Raw genomic sequence first — 7,955 nt, forward strand, 5'->3', positions numbered from 1 at the left:
TGGAAGTTGGCTTGTGTGCTGTTATGAGTCCTAAGGGTCGCAGTAGTCTGGCTGTCAGTTCTGAGACGCTCCTGACGTATGGTAGTGTGGCTAGTCCTTTTGGTTGTGGCATGTCCTCGTTCCGTGGTCTATCTCTTAGGCACTGGATGATAAAGTTTCGTGGGTATCCGTTTTTGGCGAATACCTTGTATAGGTGTTCCTCTTCCTCTTTTCGCAGTTCTGGTGTGCTGCAGTGTGTTGTGGCTCTTTTGAATAGTGTCCTGATGCAGCTTCGTTTGTGTGTGTTGGGGTGGTTACTTTCATAGTAATGTAGTTTACACAGTAGCCATACACTCAGACAACCAGGAATATGAATTTGACTGGGAAAACACTACCATCATAGGACAAGCCAGACAGAGAACAGCCAGGGAATTCCTAGAGGCATGGCATTCATCCACAAACTCCATTAACAGACACATAGACCTGGACCCCATATACAAACCACTACAGCTGAAACTGACACCCGGAAACGGCAAGAACATCCATCAACAGACACATCAACCTGGACCCCACATACAAACTACTACAGCTGAAACTGACACCTGGAAGCGGCAAGAACAAACCACTATAAATACCGGAAGAAACATCAAAGCAACGCTTCACAGGAGGCTCCAGTAGCACTGATGATGTTCCCTAGCCAGGGAACGAAACGTTTGCAGCAAAAACTTCCAGCTCGGCGAACAGAACCACAACAACGGACACCCGAGCTACAAATCTTCAACCAGACTTTAAAAGATTAGTTTTTGTTCCTACTGCATTTCTATATTTGGTGAAAACGATTTTAGTAAATATTCTGACGACAAGTCATCGTACTCAAAATATTAACTCTGCTTTCTTCCCACTACAGGTCAGAGAGCAACTGAGAAAAACTGGTTTAATCTTTCAGGTCAATGAACGTTTGTTACAGATCTCAGAAAATCAATTTAAACAATGATATATTGTTTGCAGAGATCTCAGAGCTAATTGATATGTGAACATCTCAAACCTACTGAGTTTTGCAACCAACTTCTGTTTTTGGTTTGGATTTACAGCATCAGCAGTTCTTTCATTTTTGTTAGTAAATGTCTTGTTCACCATGTGTGAGTAACTTGATTTAAAATGGTTGAGAATAATTTCTTAAAACCATGTAGAATTATTTACTAGTTTCACTTGTGTATATTATACAGTTTAATACTTTTCTAATATTAAAAACTTTTAAAATGGACCTCCTAATGGATTTGTGACAAACATCATCTATAATATGAAGAATCTTCTTGTAGGGGTTGCATACAGGCACAGTATTTAAAAGCAAAATACTGCAAATGCTGGAAATTGAAGCAAACCAAATGGCCTGGAGAGACTCAGCAGGTCTGGCAGCATATGTGGAGAGAGACAAAATTACCAGATTTAAAATATTTAGCAGACCTGTTGAGTTTCTCCAGCAGTTTTTGTGTTTGTTTCGCCATCCTCATTGTGTGGTTCAGCAGTGTGGCCAGTCACACGGGTTAGGTCAATTTTTTGTTTTGAAAAGCAGAAAATGCTGGAAATACACAGCAGGTCAGCCAACACCTGAAAATATCTGACCTTTCAGGTCAATGATCTGAAGTTACAGATCTCAGAAAATCAATTGAAACAATTATATTGTTTGCAGAGATCTAGGAGTTAACTGATATGTGAACACCCCAAGATGCCACATTTTATTTCCAATGATTAAGATGAAATCCACTGTTATCTGTGGAAAATTCTGTCTGTCTGAATTGGATGTGAATCAGTGGTCAGCAAGGGGCAGAATTATCCTCTTGTTTGTGAGATGCCACTAAGGTCCACAATTCAAATTTAGGAGGAGCCAGATCTTAAAAACATTTAAAGCAATGTGCCAAGTAACAAATGTTGTCCATCAGATACATCGAGATCTGTAAGAAATCCATTTAATTAAGCTCCAACATTTTGAGTGCAAAGTGTAATTCTTTCTGGCTTGTGTGGAGTCAAAAACATAGCGCACTTGATTTTACCAACTCTGCTAAAAGTTTTATGGCCTGTTTTGACTGAACTCAACCAAATAGTATTTAAAGTGATGCAAATCAGCCAAAACGATATCTCTTCAAGTACCTTTCTTCTATAAGTGACTTTAACAGTTTAGCTTTCTATTAAACTCAGCCTTCCCCATTTTTATTTTGTTTCTATAATCGTCCAGTTTCTACCAGAATCTTTGTCATTGCAGTTAGCACATGCCTTGAGTATTTACCTGGAGCGTCAGCCACAAGGTCCTGCTTTTCGATTTAGTTCAGAGTTCACCGTTGCCGGGACAAAATAAAACACTTTACTTCCTTCAAAGTCAACATTGAGTTCAACAATTTCAGATCATAACCTCTGCCCCATTTTGTTTTTGGATGTGTTTCTTTTATACATTTACACCTCTTAAAGACACTTCTCCTTTGTTCCAATACATGTCCCATTACCGTTTGTTTTTCTAAGACCACCTCCATGGACAATACCTCAGCAAGATTGTGCTGCAGGGTACCACTCAACCAGTCCAGACACTCAAATCCCATTTTCAGAAACCTAATAACTAACTGGATAAGTTAGAGCACCCCGTGCCTATATCTTGTGGTCTCATAAGAGGATGGATAGCTATCTCATCAACAGATATCCCTTGTACCGGAGAATCCATGTAGGTTGTGAAGAGATTGGAATGATCGGCAGAAACTGAAGGAGTCATAGCATCTGCCATGCAAGTAAGTACACGCATAAGGAGGAAACTGTTGTTGTGGTTGCAGATCAGTTGTACATTGAAGAAGCAAGACTCCTTCATGTTGCTGAATCACACATGGACTGTCACTGCCCAGCTTGATGTTCAAATGAAGCAAGCGTGATGCAAGAACGCCTTTCTCACACAGCGAGCTGTTCAGGTTTAGATGCACTGCCTCGAAATGTGGTGGAGACAGGTTCAACTCTGGCATCCTAGAGGGATTGGATGATAATTTGGACAGAAGTGGTCTGCAGGGATATGGGGAAAGTGCAGGAAATTGACAGTAGGTAATAGAACCAGGGCAGGCACCATGGGCAGAATTATCCAGCTGTTCGTGAGACGTAACTAAGGTCCGCAACTCAAATTCAGAAGGGGCTCGACCTTAACAACATTTAAAGCAATGGCTGCAGTTGGGGCCAGGGGAGAAGTGCTGTGAAATGTGAAGTCTTGTGTGATGATGGCTCAAATCTCAGAGACTTGAGAGTTGCCGAGTTCTCCAAAGCTGCCACACCTGCTCTCCTTCATGATTGGGTAGCTCGATCTTTGATGGACGATCCTATGCTGAAAGAAGGCATTACTATCATTGCTTTCCGAGCACTCTTCCTTCACCTTTGACCTTCTCGTGCCCAGAGATTTGCCTCTTCCTTGGAGAATATTGTCCTCATCGTCATTGGACATATAATCTGATGGTCACATCACCATTGTCTTCCTTATGCTGATCTGGGCTCCTCTTTTCCCTTCATCGTGCTCAGATGGTGACAATCCTTTGCAATGCTTGAGTATGCCCAGGCTCACTGTCCCTGAAATCTGTTACCCCTGTGTGCCAATGACACGGTGTCCTCAGTTCTGCTCCTTTTTTATGGATCCTCCTAAGTTGGTGGTGCCATGACTGACTCCCCAATGTTTTGCTGTCTCTTGATCTATCCCTGACCCAGAATGCAACCCATGCACCCCCATCAAAATCCCAAATGGCTCCTTAAAGAGCTGATTATTAACTGCTATATTGGACTTCACTGCAGATTCATATGTTGCCATGCCCCATCCTGATGTAAGACACTGATATACTAAAACCTGTATGTTGAACAGCAGGGCTATTTTTAGCATCTGCCCAACCCCAGTATGACCTGAATATCCTGTTCTATCATGCAACTCATAGAATATCTGGGAAGACCAGCAACTGCTGTTAGACCTAATAAACAGATTTGACCTGGAGCAGATAACATAGCTAAGTTGGAGAGAAACATCTACATCATAATCCCAATTAATAAGGTGTAAGAAATTAATTGGGAGATGTAAGTGATACGAAAACCAAATTAATGGTCTGGAAGCAGTTAACAACATGAAGATGATGATGGAACCAAGGAAGGTAATCTGAATTTAAAAAAATTGCTACAAAGACTTGGAACTACAGTAAAAAATACACAAAAGGGAAATCCACAGAGTGCAGGGAAAATATACTGTATTACAAAAAACAAACAAACTAATGAACAATGAGATACTTGGAATAAATATAAAATAGATAAAATTGAAACTGAAGAAAAATATCCACAAAAGGTAAATATGAAGAAAGTAGAGGATGACAAAGGGAATATGATGAGTTTATTAAAGGAGTTAAACAATTGGGAAGGTAGAGAGAAAATATGGAAAGAAAATGTTAGAGAACATAAAATGAAATAGCATGCTTTGTCAGTATATAAGTGACAAAAGAAGAAGTAAGATGGGATTAGAATCTTACAGAACAAGAAGAGGCTTTTGAAAGAACTAAGCAATTTAACCCCATGTATCCTAATGATTTTTGGACCCACTGCAAAGGAATCCAATACATGTTCATACAACAAAATAAAATAAAGAACTGTGGCTATTGGAGATGTGAAATAACCAAAAACAAAAGTTGATGGAGAATCGCAGTAGGTGTGGCAGCATCTGTGGAGAAAAAAAAATCTAACATTTCAAGTCTCATGACCCTTCTTCAGAATATTCAAGACAGAGATGCGGAGCAATTTCTCTCAGACAGTAGTGAAGCTATGGAATGCTTTACTCAGAGGGCTGTGGGGCTGGGTATGTTGAGTATATTCAAGAGTGAGATAGGCAGATTTTTTTAATCTGAAAGGGAATTAAGGGTTATGGGGAAAAGACAGGAAAATAGAATGGAAGATTATCAGATCAGCCATGATTTCAATGTTGGAGCAGACTCATAGAGCTGAATGGTGTCCTGCATCTTATGGTCCTATACGCCCCTTGAGCCTTTTTGCCATTTAATGCAATCATTGCTGATCATTAGCCTTTTCTGTCCACTTCCCGTATCTTTGACTGTCTGAGACCTAACCTGTGCTTAACTGAGCATTAAGTGCATTCAACAATACAACATTTGGAACTTTCCTGAGTAGAGAAATCCAAAGACACAGAATTAATTCAGTGATGAAACTTCCTAAATGATTGACCCCTCATCCTGAGGCTGTGACCCCTGTCTTTGAGATTCCCAGCCAATGGAATCAATCTCTCAGCACCTACCTCATTAAGCCTCTTCAGAATTTTGTCTATTTCAATAAAATTGTTATCTTTCAAAACTCCAAAGAATATGACATCAGTTTATTCATGTTTTCATCAAAGGACATTACAACTACTAATTTAGTGTATCTTTGACTTAGACAAAGTGATCAAAAGTAGCATAACTCAGTTTGCTGAGCCTTCCTTGCACTACCTGCAATGCAAGCATTTCCTTCCTGAAATATGGAGATCAAAGCTGCACATAATTCACCAGATGTGATCTCAACAAAGTCCAGTATAATTTTGGCAAGACTTCCCTATTCTTCTACAGCCTATACCTATAACATTCACTAGGAACAAAATATGATGCATTTTACTCATGCCTGCCTAACAAATCATGGCTAATATATCATATCCGGTTGAAGTGGGTAATGATTAAGAGTGATTTAAGGTGCACTGCTTAAAAGTGTATGCATATCGTATCACACCATTCATTAATCTCATCCAGCCACCTTGAAAAGACCCAGCTATCTGCTTTTAATTAACAAATCCCCTATGCACACTAGTATTGCCTTTAAATTACGAGGTCCTACCTGTGTGGCACCTTATCAAAGGCATTTGGAAATCCAAGTATGTCACATCTGGTTGTTCCTCAGTGCTACAGCGGGCGCACAGAGAGGGGAGCCGGAAGGAGCGGGAACCCGGAAGTCATCAACAGAGGCTTCTGGGAAGATAAGAAGTTTGAGTGGAGTGGAGTGGAGTGTAGTGTAGTGTCAAAGGACATTGCCTGCAGGAAGTGCAGCCAGCTCCAGCTCCTCACAGACCGTGGTAGGGAACTGGAGTTGGAGTTGGATGAACTGAGGATTATTCGAGAGGCTGAGAGGGTGATAGATAGAAGGTACAGGTACATAGCTACGCCAGAGAACAGAGGTACCTGGGTAACAGTTAGAGGTGGGAAGGGGAGGAAGCAGGCAGTGCAGGGATCGCCATGGTCGTTCCCCTCAACAATAAGTATACCGCTTTGGATATTGTTAGGGGGGACGGCCTAGCAGGGGTAAGCTGCAGTGACCGGGTCTCTGGCACGAGGTCTGGCTCTGAGGCCCAGAAAAGAAAGTGGGGGAGGTGGAGAGCGCTAGTTATAGGAGACTCTATAGTTAGAGGGATAGACAGGCGGTTCTGTGGACATGGGCGAGACTCTCGGGTGGTTTGTTGCCTCCCGGGTGCCAAGGTCCAAGATGTCTCGGACCGTGTCTTCAGAATCCTTAAGGGGGAGGGTATGCAGCCAGAAGTTGTGGTGCACATTGGCACCAACGACATAGGTGGAAGAGGAGTGGGGAGGTCATTCAGGAGCTCAGGGAGTTAGGCTGGAAGCTAAAAGCTAGGACGGACAGAGTCATCATCTCTGGGTTGTTGCCGGTCCCACGTGACAGTGAGGCAAGGAATAGGGAGAGAGTGCAGTTGAACACGTGGCTGCAAAGATGGTGTAGGAGGGAGGGCTTCAGGTATTTGGATAATTGGACTGCATTCTGGGGAAGGTGGGACCTGTACAACAGGATGGGTTGCGCCTGAACCAGAAGGGCACCAATATCCTGGGAGGTAGGTTTGCTAGCACTCTTCGGGGGGGTTTAAACTAATTTGGCAAGGGGATGGGATCTGGACTTGTAGTCCAGCAAGTAGGTTAGCTGTTTTTCAGATGTTCAAGAATGTAGGGAGGCTGTGGAGAAAGTAGCACTGACAGGGAATACTTGCAGACACAGAGAGGGCTCAAGTGTGTTTACTTCAACACAAGGAGTGTCAGAAATAAGGTGGGTGAACTTAAGGCGTGGATCGGTACTTGGGACTACGATGTTGTGGCCATCACAGAAACGTGGATAGAAGAGGGACAGGAATGTTGTTGGAGGTTCCTGGTTACAGATGTTTCAGTAAGATTAGGGGGGGGGGGTGGTAAAAAAGGAGGGGGGGTGGCGTTGGTAATTAGAAATGATATAATGGCTGCAGAAAGGCAGTTCGAAGGGAATCTGCCTTTGGAGGTAGTATGAGCTGAAGTCAGAAATAGGAAAGGAGCAGTCACCTTGTTGGGTGCTTACTATAGGCCCCCCAATAGCAGCAGAGATGTGGAGAAACAGATTGGGAAACAGATTTTGGAAAGGTGCAGAAGCCACAGGGTCGTAGTCAAGGGCAATTTCAACTTCCCAAATATTGATTGGAAGCTCTTTGGATCAAGTAGATTGGACGGGGTGGTGTTTGTGCAGTGTGCCCAGGAAGCTTTTCTAACTCAGTATGTAGATTGTCCGACCAGAGGGGAGGCTATATTGGATTTGGTACTTGGTAACGAACCGGGACAAGTGATGGACTTGTTAGTGGGTGAGCATTTTGGTGATGGTGACCACAATTCTGTGACTTTCACCTTGGTTATGGAGAGAGATAGGTGCGTGCAACAGGGCAAGTTTTACAATTGGGGGAAGGGTAAATACGATGCTGCTAGACAGGATCTGAGGAACATAAATTGGGAGCAGAGGCTGTCCAGGGAAGGATATCATTGAAATGTGGAACTTTTTAAAGGAACAGATACGAAGTGTCCTTGATATGTATGTACCTGTCAGGCAGGAAAGAGATGGTCGTGTGATGGAAGCTTGGTTGATGAAGGAGGTTGAATGTCCTGTAAGGAGGAAGAAAGAAGCTGACATAAGGTTGAGGAAAT

This window comes from Hemiscyllium ocellatum, chromosome 1 (genome assembly GCF_020745735.1).
Source record: "Hemiscyllium ocellatum isolate sHemOce1 chromosome 1, sHemOce1.pat.X.cur, whole genome shotgun sequence".
In the NCBI taxonomy this organism is placed as follows: Eukaryota; Metazoa; Chordata; class Chondrichthyes; order Orectolobiformes; family Hemiscylliidae; genus Hemiscyllium; species Hemiscyllium ocellatum.